Consider the following 27,717-nt stretch of genomic DNA (forward strand, 5'->3'; position numbering starts at 1 on the left):
CGTTAGCGGGGCCCGGCCGGCGCGCTCCTCCTCCCGCCGCCGCCCCCCGCAGCCCCCGGCCCGGGCGCCGCCGCGGCCGCCGCCGCGCCGTCTCCCTCCGGCGGGGTGGGCGGCCTGAAGGGCGGGCGGCGGGCGGCGTGATGGAGGCGGCGCCCGGCGAGCCCGGCCTGGGCGCGGGGCTGGGGTCTCCGCCGAGGCGGGCGAGAGCGGAGGGAGGGGCCGGTGCGGGGCCGACGGACGGGGGAGGGCGCCGGGTGGCGGTGCTTTCGACTGGGGTGGGGGCGAGGACCGCGCCGCTTCGCGCTCCCCGCCGGCGGGCTGGCTCGTCTGGCGGGCGCGGTCGGGCTGTGGCGTTAGGTGAGAGGGATTGCCAGCGGGACGCGCCAGGGCTGCTCTCGCCACCGCACGGCCCCATTCTCTCCTCCGTTACTATAGTTTTTTTTAAAAAAAAAAAAAAAACCTCTCGTCCGTTCTCACCGCCCCCCCAAGAAAAGAATTTTTTTTAACGTCCTGTTGCTTCACGGGGGACTTTCGGGGTAGGCGTCACGTGGCCCGACACGTAGCCGTAAGGTCCGACAGCGCGTGCGCGCGTCGAGTCCGGCGGCCACGCCCCTTCCGAGGGTCGCTCCGCCCCTGCCAGGGCCCCGCGAGCGAAGGGGGAGGGGCAGGGCCTGCCGCGCGCCTGCGTGGGGCGGGCCGGGGCCAGGGCGGGGGCTGGCGCGAGGGCGCGCCGTAGGGGGAGGGGGTGGGACGACCGGGCCGTCGGACCCCCAAGTGGCGGGGTGGGGGCCAGAAGCTGCAAGAATCCTCGCTTCCTGGTGTCGGGTTCTCCTCCGCAGGACGCGTCCCCGCGGTCTCTGATTTCGAGAGCCACGCTGCGGGAAGGAGCCTGACGCGCGGCGGGCCCCGCGTGGGCGCCCCTCGTCGCCCCGACGGCGTCGCCACTACCCCTGCAGTAGCTGTCCCAGTGGCGGGCGCGCCTCTAGGGACAGGGTCCGCCTCGGTGCAGTACCCGTTATTCCGGGAGCCGGCCGCAGTTAGGAGCGAGCCCCGCGCTGGTCGAAATAAGGAGGGGGGCGTGAGCGGTGTGGGCGATGTTGCACTCCGTGATGGCACCGGCGTCCACGTACGAAATGCAGCCTCAATAAATGAGAGCGTGTACCGAGTTCGAACGGTGGAAGTCAACATTCACATTTGCCAGCTTGTGAAAATAATGCTACATTGGGCAGGAGGGTTTTCCATGCGGTATGATGGATTTCAAATATTTAGGTTTGTTTGGGAAAGACTTCTGAACTGCAACAGTGTAGCCCTCTGGTTTATAGAATGTTGTCAGTCGCGAAATCTGCATCTGCATTTTTCTGCAAGCCTGTTACGACATGTTCAATTAATGTAGACGAAATTTAACATCAAACTGACCATGGTGAGAGCTACAAGTGGCTGAAATCTGTTAATCATGTCTACTGTGTTTTAACTGGGAAGAACTTACATGGGGTGTTTTGGTAAAATTTTGCTTCATACTAATTCTGAGGAACACTTAAGTTTGAGTTGTATTGAAACTAGCTGAATTTCAAACAAATACTCTTTGACTAGCAAGAAGCTTCTGTTCATTTAAGGAACATTGTTTCTAAAATTAAGCTACTTTGCTAGAGGAAATGGAATTGCCCTGCAGACAAAGTTGAAAACAATTACCTCTAAAATATTTTAAGAAGTTCTACTTCCATTGCTGTTAACAGAGCCATAGAATATTCACCTACTCAATTATCAATTTAAAGGATAAATTTTGTAAATGCAAGAAACAGTATTTTGATTTAAAAAAAAACCTGTTGCCTCTTTAAAAACTAATGTATGCTGCTTCAGTATGTAGCAAAATGATAGGTATTTTAGAGGGCACTAAACTATTCATGTAATTTGATAGCATAAAAGATTTAATTCCCCTTCTTAATCAGTTTTCTTATTTATTAAGCTCCCAGGCCCTGTGCTAAATCCTTTACATGTATATCTCATTTAATTTTCAGGGCAACCTTGTAATTTAGGTATGCTATTATCCCTATTTTGTGTAAGGGGAAAACACAGGGAAAAGGAGGTTAAGTAACTTTGCCAAGCCTATAGCTCATGAGTCCTGGATCTGGGATTCAATTCCACTTATATTTTATCCTATGTTCTTCACCCTTTTACTAACCCTATCCAATAAGGTTGAAACTTTTGATGATGTTCCACCATTGTTGATGGATAGAAATCACAATTTCATATGGCTAACCTGGTTCTTCTAGGTGAACCAGATCAGAGTTAAAGAACAATACTCAATATTCATGTTCCATGTATTAAATCTCATGTGGTTACAGCATTTACAATAGCTACTATGTATTGCCTTTTCAAGTATACATAGGTCACTTCTCTGCTCACAGTTCTTCCATGTTTCCCCTCTCAGATGAAAAACCCAAAGACCTGATCGAGGCCTTCAAGACCCCACATGCTCTGGACCCTGCTGTCTCGCTGACCGTCTTTCTTCTCTCCCCCGGAATCCCTTCCCATCCTTAAACAGGCCAAGCATGCTTTCTACTCCAGGATTTTGCACCTGGTGTCTCCTCTCTTTGCAGAGCATTTCTCACACATCTATAAGCCTGCCTCCCACACTTTCTCAGGTCTTATCAGAGAAGGTTCCCCTTACCACCCTGTATGAGATAACGCATGCAAGTACACATACACACACTCCCTCTGTATTCTATCTGCTTACGTCCCCCCCTTTTAATTCTTTTCATAGCATTTATTTCTACCTGACATGTTCTATGGGTAAATTTGCCTCTCACCTCCCCCTACAATGTAAACTCCATGAGAGCAAGGGCTTTATTTTGTTCTGTGTGGAATTCCCAACACCTGGAGCAGCACAGTACATGTAGGCACTCAAAAAATAGGTATATTCAAAAAAGTATTAAGTAGTTCTGCACCAGGAACTGTGTAAACCCCTTACCTATATTCTTTTAATCCTTAGAGCAAACATTTTAGATGTGAAGAGCCAGACTTCAGAGGAGATATGGTTGATGCTTCAGAGCAGTAAGTGGTTGGTCCCGTGCAGGCAGAACCAGGTCCATGCAGGGCGATGCCTCTGGAGACCACTGTGCTACCAACCATACCCCTTTTCTCTCTCACACTCCTGCCTCAGACCTTTTAGGTACCATCTTACCCCATTAATTACCTAACATATAACAAGTGCATGAAGAATACAAAAATTGTTGGGATACATCACTTGCCTTCAAGAAGCTTAAAAATCTAAAAGTTATTATGGAAAGACTAATCACATTATTACAAAAATATCTTTACAATATTCACATGTTACAATGTACACATGGGCGAGCTTCATCTTGAAGATCTTTATAATAGCTTTTTCACTGTGAAAAACTGTCATCTAATATGTTGACACTAAAAATGTTTCCACATCTAACATCAGTAATTAAACATGAGTGGAAATATATGTTCTGTTCTCTAAAATTTGATTGGCTTTATTTGCTTATTGCTATTCTTGACTTTTAAAATAGAAAATTTGAATATTCCAAACATTTTTTTCTTCCATCACCTTGGAGTTCTATCAGGAACTAAAATGTTCTTCCACTTAAGAATCCAATCTTTAACGGCCTTGTGTCCCAAATGTGTGTGTGTTTTTATTTTTGTTTTGTTTTGAATCTTTAATTCTTAAATCTTCCTACAAGGGAATGGGGCTTTCCTATAATCTTTTGTTTGTTTATTGTCTTAATTATGTTTGTTTATTATCTTAGATTTCTCAAGTGTCCTTTTCAATTGTGAGATGTCTTATCAGTGACTATTTGGAAGGTTGAAAATGACACCTTTTAAGTGTGAATATCTTAATCAACAAATATTTGAGGTACCTAGTATATCTAAATACCTGTTACTAACCCTAAGGCTAAGCTGGGAGTTAGGATCACATACATATGAAAAGTTAACTAATAAAAGCAAGTGCTGAAGACAAAATGCCATAGGAATGGAAATGAGCACTACCACTTGGGGCCTGGAAGCCTAAGAAACACAGCCCTGGGAGATGGGGGATACTGACAAAAACTTGGAAAGGGTCAGGCTGCAGAGTAGGAGTTTCCAGAAAGAGTAGTAGATGCCAGTTTTTGGTTAGCCTCAAAAGTCAAGCTAAAGTGTTCATGAAGAAGAGCCTCGGGAATTTTTTTAATACAAGGAAATGAATCAATCAAACAGTAACATGGATTCCTTTCAGTGAGGCATATTTATATATCTCTTAGTGTAAATGCACCATTTGTAAAATGAAAGGCATTGCTCTTCACAGCTGTTCTGTTAATTGTGCTGCCTTTTAAAACCACTAACATGATAGTTGCAGATGTAATACTAACATTTAGCTTAAACCACTGCACAGCAGTTAAATGTGAACTGATGGTGTAGAGTTTCTACTCATTTGACCCTAAATGAAACTTTAGAGGTAAAAATGTTCTCAGCCAGGATGCAGCCTTGTGCCAGGTAATCCCATCTTCATTCCACACTTAAACAGAAACTTAAACTAAAAAATAACCACCTGTTAATTATAGGAATATGAGAGTGAATTAAAAATGCATTTTGTTTTGATCAACTTTCAGATCGATTCATGGGTTTACGATTGCAAAACGACTTCCATAGTGTTCCCCTGGACTTGTTGGTTTGTTGTCTTTTTCCTTCAAGATCTGGCTCATTCAGGATGAACCTGTAATTAGACTTTTTTAACATATTAAACAGATACAGTGTGATTCATAATCTATGCACTAGGGGTTTGTTTTATTTTTGTTTTTTAAATGCCCCCTTTATTTATTTTTTTAAGTAAACTCTACCCCCAACGTGGGGCTCAACCACATGAACCCAAGATCAAGAGTCACATGCTCTACCCACTGAGCCAGCCAGGTGCCCCTCTCTGTGTTCGTTTTAAATAACTAATGTGAGTAAACATTTTTTATGAGCAAGGGAAGTGCCTGCTCATGTCCCAGACATTTAGTCAAATGCCATTATCCTTTACTAAAATTTAACTTATAGCCTAAAATGTTGCATTTTTCCTGTAATTACTACATATTTGTACTTTCTGAAGAGTTTTTAGTGAGACCAGGGAGACAAAAAGAGGACTGACATTTATAGAGTCCCTACAAACTGTTAGGCACTTCAGTTATGATCTCATTGAGTACCTGGCAGCTCTGAGTTAATTATTACCCCCATTTTATAGTGACGAAGCTGAGGCTGAGAGAGTTAACCAGTGATGTGACTCTTGTGACAGGGTTGGTAAATGCTGGGAACCCGATTCAAAGCAAACCCCCTAAGTCCTGAGTGATTCACGGCACACTTCTGGCCCTTCTCTGTCAGTTAAATTTGGGTGCCCCAAGAGCTATGTCTTGTAATGACTAAAATACTGTCCTCTCTGAGTCCTTCTTCTTTCAGTGGTGATGTTGAATCTTTTCAAACATTAAGCTCTTACATCTCATTGAAATACTGCTGATGTCCTATAGAGAAAAGATTGCTGTGTTGGGTATAAAAAGTCCTTATTAGTTCTATCCTAATGAGCTGTGCAACACCAAGTAAGTAATTCAGTCTCTCTGACATGTGAACTGAGTGATCTTGGAGGCTTTGAAGTTCTAAAATTCTGTGATTCTGAATAAGATGTTCTCATCCACATCAGCAAACTGATTTTGTTGTAATTTAATTTCTGTGCCTAGGATAACCCGGTGCACAGATGGGTGGTCATATAATGGCGATAAGAAATCTATTTAAAATTCTTAGGTGTCATTTTTGCTCTCCTTACTGAAATAAAAGTCATATTTTTGGATATTGGTGTTCCTTAGACAATATAATACCTTTGACTGAAATTCTTACATTTTTATAATTAACAAAGGGTTAAAACCAAATAGCCTCTCTTTCTTTTTTTTTTTTTCTTTAACATGTTACAGCTGAAAATGTAGAGCCCTACAAAATCACCTCTAGAGTTCCTGGTGGAGAAACTTAACCACTCCGAGGGCATAATAATTCCTGGAGAGTAGATTCCAGGCCTGTTCCTCTTTCTGCTCTTTAGATGCTTTACAAGTAGTCTCCTTTCAATAGTTACTTGTTTGAATGAATAAAAGAAAAAAAGAAAGAAAAACATAGACCTACTTGGTCTCTAAGGAGGGCAGGCAGCTGTGTAAGCTGCTCCCAGCCCAGAATACTTACCTGAGTAAATAGTAGCATCTGAAAATCCTTGCCTTCAGTGACATCGGGAAAACAGAAGGGGAAGGAGGGGCCTCAGTTTCTGTTACTGTGTGAACAGTTTTTGCAGTGTGATTCCATGATTCCTAAAAAGCACTTTGGAGTGTTAGATACATCTCACCCCGCAAGAAACATACCATTTGGGGCAACAGGGGCCAGAGCATCCATAGTCTCTGGAATCTTTAATAGGTCAGAAAGCAAGTACCTCCTGTTTTAATATAAAAGAGGCTTTATCAGAATCACTTTAACTTTATTTAAGATTAAAAGCAGTTATTCACAGCACTGATATTCAATCAGTACACACCAGTAAACTTCCTCAGATTTTAAATTTTGAACTATTTCCACACCACTCAGGGCACAATTACTTCTCTTAGCTACGCTGCCCTGCCCTTCCTGCAGAAGCCCCGGGAATCCCTCTGACCCGGCAACTGAAGGAGTGATGCCTGTTGCCTGCTCCCAGTGGGACTGACCGCCTCTTGGGTCACCTGCACTCCTGCCCTACCAACGGAAACGTTCTGAATGATACTTACATTTGTATCAGCTTGTTTGCATATTTAGAAAATTGCTTATTTCCTATCTTCATATCTGTTAAATCTGAGTTTTACTAGTTTTTATTGATTGCAACTAAAGTAAATTTTTTTTGTTGAAAATATGTATACATATACAGACTCTTTGGGCATATATCCAAGTTTAGAAAGAAAATTTATGAAAATCCTATTTAGCCAGTTACAATGAAATACCAAAGTTTTCAGCTGTACTTTCTATTTTCCACTGAATAATGTTTTAATAAACAGGTTGTTGCCAGAGCTGAAGAATGATTAATCTCTCTTCTTATGGAAAACGCTTTATATTTCACGCCATAGGAAGTACCTCTGTTCTGCTCTCTCCTCTGTCCTGGACAGCCATTCACATTCCTCTGCTGAACTCTGCAAGTAATACTGATGATACCAGCATTTACTATTTCCTAATTATTCTGTCCAAGCCCATCTGTAAAAATGTGTTACCGTTACAATTTGTAGACCTTCAAGGGCCACCAGCCTGATCAACGGGCGTGGGTGACACTGTCTTCCTCAATACCCGTCGGTAGTAAGGATGGTTTTTCAGATGGAAATAAAATGCCGCATAGTGAAGTGAGTAACACGTTTGTTTAACAGTTCTAAAATGGGTGCCCTGTATTTATAGTGTGAGCCTGGAATTAAGTAGTGGGAAAGTGCCGCTGAGACTGTGACAGATGGTGGGGTGGGGCCTCCCCCGCGCCAGGAGCGTTTCTCTGTCCAGGTAAAGCTATTAAGGGAACAGAAGGGATATGAGGGGGAATCAAGAACACTAAACTGTTAAATCGTGAAATGAGGAAAGAGAAAAAGCCTTGCTTTCACAGAGTTCAGAGACGGTCTTGTAAACTGTCCCGTCAGCTGACATGCCAGCAATAATCCTACTCCCTCTCCAGTCCCAGCTTCCTCTTGGGCTGCCTGGCCACTGGTGGGCAGAGGAGGCAGGCCCTTCTCTGCACCAGGTTCCTTGACCTCTGGGGACCCAGAGCCAGACTTGACTTTCTCCAGTCCCTCAGCTGACCGGGCTCCAACATTTCAACTGGGCAGGTGCCTGATTTCAGGAAGGCAGCTTTCACTTAATCAAAGGGCCCCAACCAGACCCTGTCACTCCGCATGGGAAAGGGAGTGGCCAGGTCTCCTCGGTGTCAGGGCTGCTGGGCCCTGAGCCTGGGGCGGGGGAAGGAGGCCTTTCTAGGCTCAGACACTTGATGTCTAATGAGTCCTTCCTTCCGCACTGCAGAAATATGAAATAATAGCACCTGAGCCCCACTACATAACTACCTGCCAAGCCATAGAAATGCTTTTCTTGCTTTTCTCACATGTGACATAGACGAATTGTCTTTAAACCCCCAAGCAAGGAAACGAAGCCCTAAAACATTCACCCTGGAGAGTTTGCTGGACCCTCTGAGCACAGGGGTCCAGAGCAGCAACCACAGACGTCCTGCGCTCATATCTCGGCCCTGCCCCTTACCAGGAGCCACTTAAATGACTTACGCCTCTCTTCTCACCTGTAAAATGGGATAATGCAACCTAAGGATGGTGTTGGGATCATGTGAGGAAGTGAACATGAAGTGCCCAGCAAACTCCCTGACACACAGTAAACTTTCAGTAAACAGAAACTTGAAAAGAGTGAGGTCTCCGGATAGCTCCTATTTATCGATGCACATGTGTTTTTGGAAAGTGTGTGAGTAACTCTATTTACATTGAAATTGTATCCACAAAATTCAAAAGTACTTAGTCATCAGTTTCCTGTCGCTTCCTGTTGCACGAAGCATTTCCTGTTCCCAGGACTGCTGACACCAGGAAGTAAAAGGACCAAGAACCTGATGGGAAGGAGCCTTGACCGCAGCCCGGCTGTGTTGTCAGCAGCAGAAACGGTAGATGTAAAGCTGGCCCGGGGCCTCGGAGCTCTTCAAGACCCAGCCTCCAGCTGCCAGACAGTAGAGAGAGCTCGGTAGCAGCGGGGCGAATGTGGAGAAGGAGGCTGCCTCCTTCCCTTTCCTGCCCTGTCAACAACTGAACGGGCAGTTAGCAGGGGGCCTGGAGGGTCCAGGACTAGATGGACAGGCGCTGACCCCCAGACTTGCAGGAGCTCGCAGGACCCCAGGATCCCATCGTTGTTGTGTTCTAACACCGACAGTTGCACGCTGACCCCAGGTTTAAAAATGTGATGCCCCAGCACCCGTTGGTCTGCATGAGGCCAGTTCAAGGGCCTTCTCCAATCCCTGCATGGGCGGCTACAGCCAACAACCACAGGCAAGTGAACAAGCGGGGTGTCTGCTCCACCTGCCTCTCAGCAGACATTCCGTAAGCAAAGCAATGAGCACCCCCCTTTTTAAATCAGATGCCATGGGGAAAAAATAGCTCATGTTTTGAGGAACTTAAGGTCTGAGAGCAGGGTGGGAGGAGACAAATGTACATACACTCGCAAGTGGCTTCTGCAAGTCAGTTTCATCAGGTCACGTATGAAGCAACTAGAGAGACGGTGACAGCTCTGTCTTCCCAAGGCCTTCCCTGAAGTGAGCTTGATCTTTCCAAGTGAACCCCCAGAAGTCTCCGCTTCCGCAAGGCCAGCTCCCCGAGACTGATTTCCATTGCCTCCGGATCTGTCACCACACCCAGCCAGCAAACAGCCTCTGAAAAGTTGACCCAGAGAGCGAAAACTTTCTCTCTGTGGTTTTCAGGTTATCAAAGCGGCTTTCAGAGAATCATTTCAAGATGAAAGCCGGGACCCACAACTAAATCAAGGTAGCCGAAAAGAAAAAGGAATCGTTTAAATAAACACTTTTATAATCATGTGTCCAGCTTCAGTGAATCACTTACCTCTTTATAATACTGATGTTGAACAATATTTACATTTGCCTCATATGTTACCAAAAGGGCAAAGTGTTATCACTGGATACCTGGGTGGGGTGGGGGGGGGAGGGGGGGTGTGATTCAGCCTGAAGGGTAATTGAATCCCTGACAAGGGCTTGATAAGAATTTTCTTCTCGATAGCTATTTTTACAAAACTCACTTACTGTAACCTGTATATACAAATGTGCACTAAGTAAGGGTAATGCTATACAGACCACAGCAAAAAACCCAAATCACTGATTTTTACATCAGATTTTCCCAAGGCAAAATCTTGGTCCCATGACTGAGCTGTCAGCTCCCTTCGTAAATGACACAAACCTGAGCTCAGGGCTTGGTGCTCCCTCCTGGGGCTTCCCCTCCCGCATCCAGTCTCAAGCTCAGTCGCTCACCTCCCTGCCCCTGCTCTCTCCCATTTTCTCTGGTTGGAGGGTCATTTCCTACCAGCCCAACAGCCTCTCCACACAGTCTCCATGGCGCCATGAGTTACTTTAAACTTGGAACTTGCTGGTGTGATGTGATGTGATAGAATTTTTTATTTATAACACAACATATGCATATCAGCAACACAATATGTACGTCCTGCAACCTTGCTCGTAGTGTCTATCAGTGAACTTCCTGGATGGGAAGCATGGCTGGCATCTCATTACAGCTTTTTAAAAATACTTAACGTAAGATTGGGGCGCCTGGGAGGCTCAGTCAGTTAGGCGTCTGACTCTTGATCTCAGCTCAGGTCTTGATCTCAGGGGCATGGGTTCAAGCCCCACACTTAAAAATAATAAATAAACAATTAATTAAAATACTTAACCTAAATTTATCATTGCCATTTATCCTTCATCTGGCCCTGTATTCAGTAGACTCAACTATGTAGAGCATCCATTAACAGTGTCGTTGTAGTAAAGGAAATAAAGGGGAATTGTGCAGGGAAGAAAAGAACACAAGGAAAACACTTCCACCAGGCAAGTTTATTTTTCAAGTTCTACACGCAAAAATACCACTCCTTCTCTGCTAGCTCAAGTTTTAGCTCATCTGTCTGTCAACCCCGTGGTGTTTACACAGCTTTAGTCCTTCTTTGGATCCTAAACTTCACGTTGGTTCCGGGTGGCTCAACAGGCCTTTAAGGTTCTATGCCATGTTTGAAATGGTTTGCAAGATCTCCGTTGTTGACGAAAATGTCCTGGTTTCTGTACAATGTTAACCATAGGAAAATATTAAGAAGCATTTCAGAGAAGAGAAAATAAAAGGGTTCTTGGACCCGCTATTTATTTTTCATTGCAATTGAATTAAATTAGTGGCCAACTTCACAAAACTAAAACATGCTGTCATTCACTATCTATTTTCTCCCGTTAAAAATCAAAAGGAAGCCCCAGATGTGGGGAGAAGATCTTCATGCTAATTAAACCTCACAGTTTGTTCTACCAGGCCCTATCTGCACAGCAACCAAAAGCTTCTGTGGCCAAGCAGTTTCCACCAGATAGCTCAGGAGCGAGTGTTCACCCTTTGCAATGGTAGGCCTCCAATGATTTTAGCTGTAAGGTGCTTCTGATCCCCAAATTCTGACAAAGGAAATTTGCAAAACCTGTAGTCTTTCCTTCCTAACTTAATTTAAACTGCACTTGTAATAAAAGGTAAGTGTGTGCACTGGCTTCCCCCTGACGTGGACATGAAATTATGTGTGACACAGATCCTTCTTGGGTCTGAGAGTTAAGTTCTAGAAGTAACCAAAGAACTCGATCAACCTCCTCCATCCCCCTGCATCCCCGGCCAGCCACTGTCCCCAGCCCTTCGGCTCCACCTGGTTTCTTTCTTCCTGGCCAGTCCCTGGACTTGAGGCCAGCCCCTCCCACAGGCCCCTGCAGGAAGGACACAGCTTCCTCAACCTCTCCTCATCCCTGCTGCCTCCAAAACAAACACAAATTAAAAAAAGGACAAAGGAGTTTTAGTTATCAAAAGGTCAGGGTTTTAAAAATTACAAACATTGAGAAAAATTACAAGGTTACTAAAGAATCTCAGAAAAATCCAGCAGGGGTTCCCAAAGACTGGCCTCATTTACATTTCAATGGAGACCCAGGTCAACTCTTTGGAATGTTTCTGAACATTCTTATTAATCTTTTCTGTCGTTAGAGGTTTCCTGGCGGCTCCCTTCTCTGTTACTGGGTGTGCTGCCCTAGCTCTTGGGGGACCCAGGCCCTGATCTCTGACCTATGACAAAGGAGTCCCTTCTTCCCTCCCAGGCTTCTCTCTTGGGCTTGAGGCTAGTTCTGACCTTCAGTTTGCCACCATGGTCCCTAATGGAGCACCTCCTGGTTGAGGTCTTAGGGATCTATCCTCACTGCCTCTCTTCCCACTCTCCAGACTGCCCCACTGAGCCATCCTTCTCTGATCTTGCCTGGATGTCCCCGTGCCTCTGGCATAGAACAGGATGTGGGTCTCTTTGTCGTGGAATTAAAGCTGGCCCAGGGGTGCCTGGGGGGCTCCGTAGGTTAAGCAGCAACTGCCCTGGGCTTAGGTCACGATCTCAGGTCCTGGGATCCAGCTCTCTCACGCTTTGGGCTCCCTGCTCAGCGGGGAGTCTGCTTGTCCCTCTGCCCCCCCTCCCCACTCGTGATTTCTCTCCTCTCACTCTCTCTCTTTCCCTCTCAAATAAATAATCTTTAAAAAAAAAAAAAAAAAAGCTGGCCCCGCGAGGTGATACAATGATGAAACACTCTGGCTCTGCTGTGATGTGGGGCAGACACCTTGATCTCAGCAATTCTCCATTTTCTTAGCTGAAAAATGGGGCAGTAATAAAACCCACTCTGTAGTGTTACTATGAGGATGAAATGGGGCAACAATTATCAAGGCCGGACATACGTTTGGAATCCAGGGACTGCTCAATATGTATTGGCTATTGGCATTATTATCAACATCCAGTTACCACATTGAGATGGCTTACTCTATGTCATGCATGATGTGAGGACACAAAGAAATTGTCTCTGCCTTCAAGAAATTTTCTGGGTGGCAAAGGGAGCAAGTAAGCCCCAAATTACAAGCAATCAGCTGTCTATTAATGTGCTTGAAGTCCTTCACAAATATTGAGCAAGGAGCAACTAACGCCACCTGAGGACAAGAACAGGAGAAGGCTGTCCACGCATTCCCACCTGGGGAAGGTAGTGGTGATGGCTGGCCCTGCCCCAGCATGAGCTTGGCCAGCTCAGTAGTGGCTCTCATTTAATGAACGGATCCAGGCCTCCAGTAGCCCCACATACTCGGTAGGAAAGAGCCTTCTGGAACCTGCCTCTATGGACACCCATCATCCCTCCGCCTCCAGGTTGGCCTCCCGATGAGCATTCCTCTGGGACGCTGTGCTTAACCTGAGGACCAGATTAAAAATACAGCTAACGCTGACAGTTTCCCAAATGCCTGGCATGACCTGGGTCTTCACAACCATCATCTCAGCTAGTCTCCCCTGCAGCCCTGTGCGCTCAACTTGTTCTGTGTCAAATCCTGGCTCCAACAGTTTCTAATTTTGCAACCTTGGGCAAGTTACATACCCTCTCTGCACCTCTGTTTCTTCACTTCCAATGAGGAGGTTTGTCCCAACCCCCAGGTTGATGAGAGGATTTTATGAGTTCATACATGCCAAGCCCTTGGTGAGAACACAGTAACTCTTCCTCTCACCCACTACATGCCTCCGGTTTCCAGCCCGTTTGCAGAATCATGGTAACCGAAGAGGCAAAAATTGACAGCAATTCACCAAAATGATTTCCTCTTCTTTCTGGGCACACAGCTAATCCACATTTCCCACCTCTCTTAAACTTAGGTGTGGCCATGTGATTGAGTTCTAGTCAATAGAATAGGAGCCAAGGTGATAGGTGCTGCCTCCCAGCCTGGCCCCTGGAAGCCTCTCAGTGTCCTCTAGCAGTCTGTCCTACTGGGGCCAGCTGGAATGGGGGCGTGGGTCCAGAAGGTAAGAGTCCCCAAGTGACTGCCTGGAGAAAGGCCATTTTGCATCCCTCTTCACCTGTATAGTTGTGTTACTCAAATAAGAAACACACTTTTACTGTATTTAAACTAATATGCATTTGGCCAATAGCCTCGCTCACCCTCACGGATACAACTCATATCCCCCGAACTCAATGGAGGATCAGTTTTGCAGTGAACTGTCAGAGCTGTAGTTGTCTGCCTAGCCAATTTGCCCTTACTCCTCCTGCTTTCCATAAAGAAACTTTCTTGTTTCATGGGAAATCTAGTGTGATTTTGGTGCGCCTTAACACCTCTAGGCCACCACCGGCAGACGGTGCTCGCAGGACTCCATGCCCTTCCGGGAGAGCCACCTGACCCCCGGCATGCAAACCAATCATTGCTACCACTCCCACTGACACTTCAGGAAAACAGGGACCTCCCTTTTTTTGGTGGGACTGCTGGCTGCAGTGGATGAAAATATTTTAAGGATACAGGAGCCATGGTGGTAATCGCCACACGGAAAGAGCTTGCCAAAGAAGCAGCTATGGAGGAAAACAGAGCCAATCTGGAAGAACATTTCCTTATGACATCGTTGGAGCTCCTGCATTAATGCCTGATTCATATTTCCCAATTACCTTGGTCTGTGAACCTCCTTTTTGGTTAAGCTAATCAGAACTCGTTTTCCCATTATTTGGAACTGCAAGTTCCCAATTTACCAGCTTTGCCTCTTCCCCCAGTCCCCCGGGGCCTCTGGCTCCACACACACACTCTCCCCTCCCCCAGCACCTGCCCCTGAAAGCTGCTATCTTCACACTATATAAAATAATACAATTCCTTAAGTACTCAGTGACAATGACAGGCATGACTTCCACCGAGAGAGGAAGAGTATTAGTCACTCACATGTGGCCTCAACTGCTAATACTTATTCTTAGGGAGCCTGGCTCTAGGTGCTAGGAAAACAGGGTCCCATTAAAACAAACTCAATAGGACTGCCCCCATTTTTTTTAATTGCATTGAATTTTTTTTTTTTTTTTTTAAGATTTCTTAAAGTAAGTGGTGCACTTGGAGGTTGGGGTTGCAAATTTCCTCCTTAATACATTGCCTTGTGATGGAATTTGACCACTAGTGCTTCTTTAGTGTTTTTCATTTAAAGCAACATGGTTACAACCTCAGAGATACGTAAAATGGGAAATAACAATATAAATTAATTTTAACAGTTAGTTATAAGGTTATCCTCCTAGCTTTCATGTCAGTCTTTGGTCAAGTACAATATACCCCCCAATATTTGGCAGAATAGTTCTATAAAATACGTAATCCACTTGTTTTGTCTCAAATAATATCAAATATTATAGGCTTTTATCTTTGAGTTTTATTTTGAAATTCTTACCTAAACTGATTTTTTTATAATAATGGGGATTTTCAAAAGCTGCTAAACTTTTCACTATCATTTTCTTTCATTCTGGTGAAAAGCAGACTGGCTACTTGACATCCAAGTTTCTTTCCCCATATTCATTTCCAGGCTTTGAGTTCATTAGCTCAGTGAAACCACACTTAGGAGAAAAGACTTTTCTCGCTTTACTTTTACCTTCTTTATCTTCCTTCACTCCCCGTTGCCCAGCTCCTCAACACCTCCGAAATCAAGTGCCAGGAGTTCTCACTCCACGCAGAGTTTTAGGTATGGAGTTTTAAAAAAGCTTGTTTACGCTGGGGGAGGGGCAGGTCAGGAGTTACTGTTTAATGTGTACAGAACTCATGTTTGGGATGATGAAAAGGTTCTAGAAATAAATAGTGGTGACAGCTACACAACACTGATGTAGTAAATGCACCTGAATTATACACTTTAACATGATTAAAATGGTTAAGTCTTATGTATATTTTGTCACAATTAAAAAAAATCTTGTTAATACTGCCTGTCTTGTGTATCTGTATACATCACTAAATATAGATGCATCACTCATATATGGCTAGCAGCAACTCAGAAGAATGAAGAAGTCAGTCCAATATAAAGTGTAAAGCAATTCCATTCCTTAAAAAACTACAAGCTAGAACAAAGCATACACATCCTTTCCAGCTGTCTTTGGAAACCGGCTCTGTTTGCTCATGCGCAGAAAAAAGCCCAGCCCCGCGATGGTATTGACAAGAACAAGATGAATGACCCCCTGGAGACCATAGGGTTTGTATTCGAGTTTCCATCACCTTTTCATCCTTTTGTCCCCCATCTTGATTCACATGCAGATTAACCGAGACCAACTCTTCACTAAATAAGCTTTTCACTCCGGTTTGGAAGGTAGAGGGAACATCTAAATATTTATGAGGCTTCTTCTCCCGGGTTTATGATGCGCTCTTGTTGGATGTTGAGGAATTACGTTAATGAATGCGTGCTTGTGCACACCGACACAGAAACCAGGCAAAGGGAAGACGCGCGCGCGCACACACACACACACACACACACACACACACAGCGCTTTGTCGGCACTCACCAAACAGTTCCCGTGAAAAGGAAGAAAAGAGAGGGGGAGGAAGAGAGATTTAAAATCTGTTGCCAGGAGAGAAATAAATTGTAGGGCTCAACACAAAAGCGAGAACAAAGTTTCATCTTTGCTTTCTGGAGTTGCAAATGTAACTGTTGTTTCAAGTCGGTACAAATGTGAAGTAAAACATGCTGATTGATTGAAAAAAGGAGAACTGGCTGCCCGGCTGATCCCTGTGAGGAAGAAAATGAAGGACAGAGTTTCAATATTGGAAATACATCGCTTATTAGAAAACAAAGAACTAACCGACATTTTATTTTAAGCAGCGCTTTACACATGTTCCTTCAAGACAGACTTTTTGGGTATGAATCCATAAAAGGGTTGTCAGGGTTTTTATTGTACTGACCATATATAGTGTCTTTCTTTTCTCTGTCTTTTCAGTGTCTTGTAGATACTGTTTTCATTAGGCTAGCTAAATTCCACTTTAAAGTGAATTCACTCTCAATGTGTTTGCATGAAGTTAGATCTAGTTATGACTTAGACTCTAAATCATCTTTAATTATAGGTAATCTTTATGATATTTTAATAGGTAAAATAATATATTAGCACACTGGAACTGAAATGCAGACATATTAATGGCCTTAATATCACACTGCCGGAAAGTCATCTTTCCAGCCCTTTAATCATCTTCCTGGCCTCCCCTTTCCATCCTATTCTCCTGTGAAGACCAGAGCAGTCAGGGCCCGGCTCACCCAGGGCTCCTCGGCTCTGTAATTATCCTTAATACTTGTGCATTGGGATATGAGGTGTAAAAGGGTACTTTTTTCTTCTTTAAAAAAAAATATATATTGCCCCTCAACTGGTATTTATTTTCATTTGTAGGTCATAATATACAAAAAGGCTAAGATTGTGTTTGTTATTTTCAAGGATTCTTGCTCGATTCAAGAAATACTTAGCCTGGCTCTCATCACCTATCTTGATAGGGTACGAGAAAGGTTAAGAAATCCTACCTCTGACCCCACACAGCTCACACCGCTGCTGTGGCTGAAGGGGGGAAGGCAGAAACCAAATCTCCAACTTCCCTTTTAACGTACGCAAGACTTCTCTACACATTTTTGTGACAAACTGAAAATTAGTTGTTGAGTGTTCGTATTTATTTGTTTCTTTCACACTGGGATAAAATACAGAACATAGTCTCCTATTTCCCACCCACCCCCCCAAAAAAAGCTGGTTACTTGATTAATAGTTATTTGAAGCCCAGATAATAATTGACTCTAGTCTATTTATGTAACGGTTATATAATCTAAACATTACATATTCTTAGCTTAAACCAGAGTGTCTTTAAATCAGTGTCATCAATAAAAAACGAAGACAAAACGTTCACACAGAAAATGTTAACGGTCTTTCATCTGAGACACTGACGGGAAATGGCATTAACTCAGCACTATTCCATAGTCATCTATTACTTACTTGTCTGGATGAATAGGCACTTGGCTGTGTCTCAGTTGAAAGAAAACTGTATCCAGGTTTTAAGGAAAAATTTACTGAAACCTTCACAGAATTGTTCCAACTCCCTACCCCCCAACACCACTGGGGGAAAAAAATGCATTGTTTGGAAGGTATTTCAGAAGGGAATTTTGTATAAAACTTGGAAAATCAGTGTGAGTGTGCTCGCTTCAGCAGCACATATACTAAAATCAGTGTGAGTATTTGGTGAGTAAGTCCACTTGTATCCCATCCTTGAGGCTGCTGGAGCTGTGCAGAAGGCACCTGTCGCCCAGAGCACACGGAGAGTAAAGGGACCACCCCACGCTCATCACCAGGCCTAGGCTGAAACTGGCATCTCCCACAGTGGAAAACAGCAGGGCTGGCCGTTTAAAGGCCACAGTAGAAGGCCATGATCTGCATGGAGTTGAAGGTTTCCAAGAAAATTTCCCTTTACTGAAAATACATTCCTCATCAGTGCACTTCTTAAGATTCCGATCAGTGTATATCTGTGTATATATCTGGGAGGATGCCATCCGTTGTTAAGCTCTGACTGAAATTATTATATTGGATTCACCTTAGCAGGAAAAAAAAAAAGCATATTTTGAAACACAGAATTGGGGCACCTGGGTGGCTCATTCGGTTAAGTGCCCAACTCTTGATTTCAGCTCAGGTCATGATCTCAGGATCTTGGGATTCTCTCTCTCCCTCTGCCCCTCCCTGCCTCTCAAAAACAAAACAAAACAAAACACAGAATACACTAAGGGAGGAAAAGGTCAGGCCCTTGCAACAGTGTCCTGTAGAGGAACGTACTAGAATGTACTAGAATATGCTAGAACAGGGTTCCCTGGGAATCCAAGATACCTTTCCGAGGTATGGGGAGACTAGCACATAAAGGTGATAGCTTGCAGGGTAGAGGAAGCTGAAGAAAAACTATGTACAGTGCAGAAGTTTGTCCAGGAAAGTGAAAATTATCTTTTTACCAGTAAATTTTTTAAATATGTCTTAATGATATAATCCATAAACAAAGCAAGTAAACTGATATTCTCATATACTAATGATAATACTATAAATTGATAGGAGTTTTCTACAAGATAACTTGTTAACATATATCATAGAATTTAGGATATGTGTACCTTCGGGCTATAATATCACTTCTGGGAATTTATTTTATATAAATAATGATAGATGGGCAAAGATATAGCAATATTATTTCTAATGAGGATTTAGAAGAAAGAAATTACATTTTATTATTTATTATTTTATTATTTTTTTCGTAGCTGTATTTTCTGTAATAAGCATGAATTAATTATATAACAAGAAATAAAATTTGTTAAGAAAAAAAGTGTGTCCCCAGTCAGCAAATTGCTTGGTGTCTCATTGATTGAGCATCCCCTCCGGGAACTTCGTGGAAACTATTCCAGTGTACAGAAATGCTCGGCTTCCAAGAGTGTATGGAGAAACTATGTGCCAATACTCTTAAGACAGTGTCTGTCCTGACATTAAAATAAAACATGCAAAATGTCAATGAAACAGTCACATTTTGAGAAATGTAGAAAAAATTGGAAAATTTTAATTATTTCAAATAAATAAATAAATATATATATATATATATATATGAAAACGGTTTATAACTTCCCACTTGCTTTTTTAAATACAGCCAAATTCACAGCAAATGTAGGCAACGCTTGCTATTTACACCCTCAACAACTGGTAGACCTCCTCTCTCATCTAACCTCTGCTTTTCCTAGAAGAACTTCATTACCATCAGATTCCCTGCAAACAGAAAAGCGTTGCAGAACTTCGCCTTTTCTCAAGCCAGGAACTGACCCGAATCTGTATTAAAACAGCAAAGAGCAAATGAGATTGTCTATATGAAGTCTTCCCTCAAAACTGAAATGTTAAAAATGCTGATTTTACTTTCAGTGTCATTTTTCTCAAGGGTCTATCTCACAGTATAATTTGTGTTTCTCAAACATTTTCAAATATTTGATCCTTGAAACCTTCGCCCAACTCATTGCAAAGTTTAGAAATACTGCCTATTTCAGAATGTTTACACAGAGTTCTCAAACATGCTAGGAACAGGCCGACCAGCCCCAGCTGTTTTCATGGAAGCCGGGGGAAAGGCTGCTGGTACACATCATAATATTTTTCCAACCTAAAACTGTTACTGCCCCGCACTGAGATGCATGGTTCACAGCTGAGCCTAAATCCAAATGGAATGAAAAAGTGTACTGGCCAAGTGCCAAGCGCGAGACTCCCCTGACCTATCCTTCCTTTCCTCTGACAGTGTGGACGGACATGTACTGACTTGTCCAAAAAAAGTTGGTTTGTAAACGGGAAAGAGCTGTCCAAGAAGTATTCGCACAATGAAATAATCATTTTATTTTGCCCATGCTGACAACCAACCAGTCAGTTCAGTGAAAAGAAAAAACATTTTCTTTTTAATATTTGATGAGTTTACTTACTCAATTGCCTGGTTTGTTTATACTGGTTAGTTGTTACCTACGTAGATGAGTCTTAAATCTGAAGTCTCATAATCTGAGGAAGAATTCCCATTGAGGAACGTGTTAAGTTATGACCACATGACTGTGATCAGTGTTTGAGCGTACGATTAAATACAGCTTAGATCGAGTCCTAAATGCTTCAGGTGGCCGGCGGCTTCTGTGTTTCCATCCCTGACCCATACAGTGATCAGTTCACCTCTGACCGTTTTGTATGTCGGACTTCCAACAACAAAAATACAACTTCAAAACCAGTGATCCAGCCTCGCCTCTTACTCATTTCATCACAAAGACGCGAAAACCAGAGCAGATCACGTTTGGAGCATACCAACCTTGGCTCCTTGCCTTCGGGGAGTGTTTATGCCTTTTAAAGACTTGCTATAATTTAGCTTTGTTGTAGCCTTCTTTCCACCATGTTAGTGCCCACCATCAATTTTTCCAGTGAACAATTCAGTGCCCATTCTTGGATTTTCTTGATTGTTAAAACCTGTTGATGTAAAAGAGAAAAGGAGGAATAGGGCTTATGTAATCCTCAATTTTAAGTGTGATTCATCTATAAAATCATTCAGTCTTCCTAAACTATGTGAATGGAATTTGTTTGCATAAATCTAATTCCACCAAAGGCTTCTAAACTGTGAACTAATTACATGATCTAATTTTGGAGCTTTTCCAAAGTTAATCTCTAAATTAGTTATCTTTTGCTTTTATGTGTCGTCTTGCTTTTTCACATTTCATTAGGTATCAAAACCAAGAGAGACAAAGTACAAGCTATTTATATTTTATCAAGTCTCAAGATAATGGAAAATATTTTATCCCAGTTAGACCTACATAAGAGCTAGGTGGATCCTACACCAATGTTTTGGCACAAAATTAAAGTACAAATAATTATGGGCAGCAATATCTTAAAACATTTTGTAAAAATAATCCTAAGAAGGACAGTTATTTCGCTGTATTTGATTTTCATTTTTAATTGAAATGGACCTTTTCCTGCCAGCATGTCTATGTGTGTTTAGCCCAATAGATGGTTGGGCATCAGACATACAGTGAGGTGTGGGAGCGTTGGGCATTATGTTGGAAGACATCAGTTCAAGCCCTGTCCCATCACTTGCTGATTGTTTGAGAGCAGGGACATCACCTACCATTATGAATGTCAGCTTTCTCCTCTAAAATTGGGGTTCACAGTGCTTCTCCAGTCTGTTTCAAGGGCTTGTCATAGAAATCAAAGCAGATAGTATATGTGAAACTTTATTGATTACATGTATAAGGTCCTAATAACATGTACTGGTGAGTGACATAATTATATCAACTTACTTAACTTTATTGAGCCTTATTTCTTCTTATGCAAAAGTAGATTATAAAAGGTTCACCAGGGATAGAAGCGTAACATTGAGGACAGATGCCTTAGGACTCCTTTGTTTTTTCAAGGGACATGAACTCAACTTGAAATGGTTGAAGCAAAAAAAAAAAAAAAAAAAAGTCTATTGAAAGTCTCAAGTAACCATGGAAAAGAAGCAACAGAGTCTCAAAAACTACTGGGACCAGAAATTTGAATGCTAGGAAGACTCTCTTCTCTCACTGCATTTTTTTTTTTTCTTCAACTTCCTACACATGCCTGGGACAGCTACCAACAACTCCTGCCCCCCAGCCCGCCGGACACATCTCACAATTGTGCCCCAGGAAGAAAAATTAAAATTTGACTAAATGGCCACCTTCCTCATCCCAAGCCTAATCACAGTTGAAAAGTCCCTGGAAAAGACTCTGGTCACCTCAGGTCAGGTCAGGGGCCCTGGCTGGGAGCGTGTGACTAGGAACCCCCATTTGAACCAGGTGGTTGGACTGAGAGAAAAGCAGTTTTCCCCAAGAAAAGAGGTGGCGCTCCCAGAAAGAAGGAAAGGTCTGAAGGAGTCAAAGCAGTAAGTAAGTGCTCACAAAGCACGGAAGGTTGGCCCAAGCACTGGCCTTTCCCCCACTCTCTGGAGAAGGTTACGTTAGGCTCATGGGTGAAGCTTTCTGTCAGGTGACAAACGAAACCATCTCCTGTCTCCTGTAGTTGGTGTGAGGAGCAAATTACAGAATCGGTTCAGAGGTGCCTTCAGAAGTTTAAAGTGCTAACCCAATAAGAAGTGGACTAACTGATTCTAGTTCTCTCTCTGCATTTGGTCTGTAAGCTAACCCATTCCAGTCGCTAATCTCATGAAAGTACAGAACCGAGGATTAGAACCATTCTCTAATTCTATTTTGTTAGGAAACAGCCCCATTTCAGAGTTTTTTTCATAGTTAAAATTTTATTCATCTCCTGTTAAATCATGCATGTGATTTACTTGGGGCTATTCCTGAAATTTTTTCAATTAGAAAAATGTAAATTACGAAATACATTATTCATCGTGTACACATAGTTGACTGTGTTTTAGAGTATCACCTGAATAAACAACAGTAGAGTAACAACACAAATATGAACTCTTTGGTACTACACTAGTTGAAATGTCCTCCCTGTTCCTTTTAGGTCTGTTGCTAGAGCTTTTCCATTCCTGAACACTTCTCTGTGGTGATTGGTGTCAGCTCTGGGGCCTGTTCTGTTGGGCAATGGCTGTGCCCATCCTATATAGGTATCTGTGGCCCTGTGGTGGGGACTCCGTTACATCAGTGTGTCCCCAGGACCCAGCTTCTCTGTGTGGCTCATGTGGGGACTGTCTACCTGGAACGTACTCCACTCATTTTCTATTGCCCATCCATGGGATATGTCCATCATACCCCTCAGGCCCAGTTTGAACTCAGTGCTTATTCTGTTGTCCCTCCCTCTTTGGGAGAGCCTCTGTATTTGGGTAAATATGTGATCTGAGCGTACCTGTTGGCACGTCTCAGCGACAGAGCTTTGTGCATCTTCTCTAGGTGCTACATGTGTATGTTCTATCTCCCCAAAGGTAAAACCTGAGTGGGTGCCAAGCTTCTCTATAGGATGAGTGCGGCGACCCTCGGTGCTGCCAGAAGAAAAGTATCTGGTATGGCCTTGTAAAAGTAGGACACACAGCAGTAAACTCAGCCAACTCCGTCACTCTGCCGCCCTCCCATGTGGACCTCTTACCTGACTGGGAGCTGGGGGGTGGAAACTGTACTATGTTTACCCTGGCCTTTGTGCCTCTGGGCCTGGGCCGTGGGGCCGTGATAGGATGGAGCATCTCCTGCCCATGGTTGCAATGGGAGAGCTAGAGCATAAATGCTGAAAATAATATTCTGGGCCGAGGGCCAAGGTCATGGCCAATGAGTGTGTCCAAACCATGTCATAAATTAAAGTAACTCTTGGAAAACTGGGAGCTGAGTTGTGGAGCCAAAATGAGTGGTGCTGAGCCACAGAACAAGCCAAGAATGGAGAGAGGGAAGACATGCAGCAGAGCACACTGTCAGAGGTCAGTGAACTGCCCCTGCTCTCAGGCTGGCCAGGCCCAGGAGGGTGCCAGGCCCCCGGAGACATGGTAGGCAAAAGCATGCTTGCTCATCTACTGGATCGTTCCATCCGCTCCCAGGGATCCTCCAATTTAAGTCTAACTTAAAGCTCTTCACAGATGGGCAAGAAGTTCTTTTCTTTTGTTATCCTAATCCCCAAATGAGCCATGATACACACAGAGCAATTTCAGCCTTAGTCATGTTACCTTTATCCAAATGGAAATCAATCCCCATTTTTGCGTAGCCCTCCAGAACATCCAGAGCGCCCTGCCTGTCCGCAGACAAAAGCCCTAGCAGCCAAAGGTGCTAAGGCAGTGGGGCGACCGACACCCCGTATGTGCAAATGAGTTTGTGATTGCTTGCTTGCTCCGTGGGTGTGGAGGGGACAGGACAGTAGGCTGTTTGGTGACAGTTTCCATACTTATCTAAGCATCCATACACTTCCTGCTCTTCCCTCCTCTTCCTGTTGGGACATTTTTGTACGCGCCCAATGCCGTAAGATTCCAAAGGAAATGTGAGCACTTTATGATGATCTCAATCAGCATCCAATTGCAAGGCCAGGCTTTCTGTTACAAATTCAGTCATACCATAAAGACACACCATACTCCTTAAAAAAACCCAAGCATAATCTGATCACTTCTACAATGCCATTGATCTGTAACTGCACACTTGTATCATATAATGGCAAAACGATATTGGTGCCTCTTACTCAGACACTAAATTGTTTCATTCTTTAGAAACATTTTTAACAGAAAAATGAAACACATATGGCTACCCAAAATTCACACACATTAGTAATCCAGCTGTTTGGTGATTGAGTTATTCTTCCTGTGTTATTTGGCTTTGAAATGCTGATGCATCCCCCTTCTGCACAAGTTCCACAGAAAAGTGCCCTCTTTCTGCTCAGCTCCTTTTCGCCACCCTCACTCCCTCCCGCTGCCAGAGGGGAAGTCAGGAAAAGGGAACTAGGGAGCCCACCTCCCTCACTGTCTGAACTATGTAATTGGATGGAGACCCACCTTGGGGGCAGGAGGAGGAAGCATCCAGGTAGCCCATGAATAATCCAGAGTCCACTGTAATTTTCATTCTCTGGGCTTGCTAATGGGAATATAAAAATGTTTTGGATGCTGGAGGGCAAGAAAGTAAGAAAAAGTCCTTATACAAAAAAAAAAAAAAGAAAGAAAGAAAGAAAAGCCTTCTTTATTCACAACTTCACTCCCATCAAGTGAAATTGATCACTTGGGTAAAACTCCTCCCTTTCTGGTTGGCAAGTTCAAACCTGGCTGAGGATTATTATCTTCCCTGCTTTGTATCCAGGATCTATATGTGCAATTTCTCTTCAGCGTTAATCCTTTCTATCAAAATCTGAATGTGTGACCCTAAAATGGGGAAAAGCCCAAGATTCTTTTCTGTGAAGGGACCAGAAAAAAGGAGTAACTCGGGCACATCTTGTAGATGATCCCTAGCACTCAATACCTAGACCTCAAAGAGCGGAAAGTGCCTTCCCTCCCAGGCTTGTAGTTTCAGAGACAGACTCCTTAGGTTTGATGGGGAGATAACGAAATACACAAAGCAGCACCTAAAAAGAGCTCGGCCACCAGCACCGGGGCTGCTGCAGGGGTCGCGGTGAACATGACTGGGCGCCTCGAGTGCTCTCCGGGCTTCAAATGCTGTGTTAGTTCGAGTGAGCGCCCACTTGGTTGTCCCAGGATGAGGAGACTACTCGCCTGAGGGATGGGCAGGTGTTGGTAGTAACATTCTTTGGGGAGATGGAACAGCTGCTGGAGAGACAGAGATCCAAGGCCATTTGCTGAAATGCTAAGCACATTGTACTCAATGATTAGAGACCCACATTCTAGTCTGTTTGCCTCTTCAGAGCCGTGACCTTGGGCATGTCACTTCCCAGCGTTTTACTTTCCTTACCTTTATGGCAGGCGAATTCAATTATATTTTCTCGAACCTCTTCAGGGTTACATTCTGTCATTACAGCAACCAAGCCCAACACGAATGCTCTTAAGATTATTATGTGACCAATGGATTGTCAAAGGTGCACTAAAGAATGGATTCCAATGGCACCTTAAGCATGACTTCAATTTTATTTTGTCAGGTAGCCTCTAGGAATGTCCTGAAATAGATCCTTAATAACAAACCAATAAACCCCGTACAGCAGAGGAAATACTGTGTTACATGAACAAACTAGAGTCAACCAAACCAGGCCAGGTTTTTATCTTAACAAGGAAAACAATCATTTGTTGAGCACCTACTGTGCTAGACTCTGTGTTAAACCCTCCTCATCCATTTCCTTATTTAATCTTCAAAACAAGCCTGTGAAATTATTACCATACCCATTTTACAGATGAGGAAAGTAAGTCTCAGAAAGAATAAGTAAATTTACTCATATCACTCTGCTCAGACTCAAAGTCATGGTGCTCTGCCCCCTAACTAGTATTTTTAAACACCACACTCTTGCCAACTCACTAGGAAATCACAAAAACCTCCAGTAAAAATAATAGCAATAATCGCTTCCTCGAGTATAGGAACTTTGGTTTGATTATAGATCTTTTCTTGTGCTCAGAATGGGGCCTGCACAAAGGGAGTTATCACTAAAAATTTGTTAAATGAAAAGTAACCACCCCTTGCTGGCAAGTTTCCTGTCTCCTTGGTATTACTGTCTCTAGAACAACACTGTCCAGTAGAATTTTCTGTGGTGATAGAAATGTTCCTTATCAGACACCTGGGTGGCTCAGTTGGTTAAGCGTCTGCCTTCAGCCGAGGTCATGATCCCAGGGTCCTGGGATCGAACCGCGCATCGGTCTCCTTGCTCAGCAGGAGCCTGCTTCTCCCTCTGCCTGCCACTCCCCCTGCTTGTGCTCTCTCTCTCTCTCTCTGTCAAATAAATAAATAAAATCTTTGAAAAAAAAAAAGAAAAGAAATTTTCCTTATCTATATTGTCCAATTGGTAACCATGGGTGGCTACTGAGCACTTGAAATGTGGCTAGTGTGGCTAAGGAACTATACTATATTTTATTTCATTGTAATTAATTTAATTTTAAATAGCCACATGTGACTAGTGGTTTTCATATTAGATAGTATGAGTCTAGGGTAAAATGCTTACCATACAGTAAGAATCTGGGTTTACCAGTGAGAAAACAGAGGTGCTTTGAAGGGATAGACTCAGGATTCAATCCTGAGTTTTTCTGATATGACCCAAACTCATACCTTGTGCAGCAGCTTCCTGTATGATATAACCAAAAAAAAAAAAAAAAAAAGAATCAGGAATCTTGGGCTAAAGCCCCCAAAGCGTGAAATAACCATCCCAGGATGTAGAATGGCTTCACATGGAGAACTTGATTATCCTTTGGAAACGGGAATCCATTGTTTTTTGATGAAAGTTCATCCGATAAGAGACTTATACAGCCAAATGGAATTTGCCTTCGGACACTGGCGCTTGGGCTCTACATTCGAAGGGGCCCCCAGAGTTAGTTCGCGTCCAGCTTATCTGAGTTGTAAAAATAAAGCAGCAGTAGGAACAGGCATGAAGTGATATTATCGTCATGCACAAGGACAGGTGAGTAATTGGTGGGGGGCATTCCTGCAGTTGCTATAAAACAGTATTTGTCAACCTTTTTCGTTGACTTCTCCCTAAGATGCCCTTTCAGACATTTCTTCCTAAATGTCCTCACCCGAGAAGTTTTAGTATCACAGAAATACTGTTTATCAATTTATGTACTATATGTTTATCTGTGCTTGAAACATAAAAATAATGTGATTTTGCTCCCCAAGAACCAATTTTCACCACCTTGTGGGGGGGAAGGGATGATATCACCTTGGCTGAGAAAGTTCTAGAATGAATGAACTCTTCTCGACTGAAAAGAGAACAAGTAGAAAAAGCCTGGGCTCCAGTCAGGCAGGCCTTCGTTTTAGTCCAGCCTCTGCCTCTTAGGCAAATCAGTTAATCTTCTTAAGCCTCTGTTTTGCTCATCTGTAAAATGGGGGATAAAAATATTCTCTCCCTCCTGGAGCTATTGGTAGCATTACATGAGGTGATGAATATTCATTAAGAGTCTGTGGCATTAAAAATTCTCACCAAAATACTAGCCAATAGGATACAATAGTACATTAAAAGGATTATTCACCACGACCAAGTGGGATTTATCCCTGGGCTGCAAGGTTGGTTCAGCATCCGCAAATCAATCAACGTGATACAATACATTAACAAAAGAAAGAACAAGA

General features: G+C 43.4%; 1 long non-coding RNA gene across 1 annotated transcript; it reads left to right on the plus strand.

Moving 5' to 3' along the window:
* The first annotated feature begins 5,952 nt into the window (after positions 1 to 5,952).
* LOC144379024 (uncharacterized) lies at positions 5,953 to 9,583 on the plus strand. The gene is made up of 2 exons (XR_013441021.1): positions 5,953 to 7,364; positions 8,026 to 9,583. It is a non-coding gene; the product is annotated as an uncharacterized LOC144379024 (long non-coding RNA).
* Positions 9,584 to 27,717: the final 18,134 nt, after the last annotated feature.

Source organism: Halichoerus grypus, chromosome 9 (genome assembly GCF_964656455.1).
Source record: "Halichoerus grypus chromosome 9, mHalGry1.hap1.1, whole genome shotgun sequence".
In the NCBI taxonomy this organism is placed as follows: Eukaryota; Metazoa; Chordata; class Mammalia; order Carnivora; family Phocidae; genus Halichoerus; species Halichoerus grypus.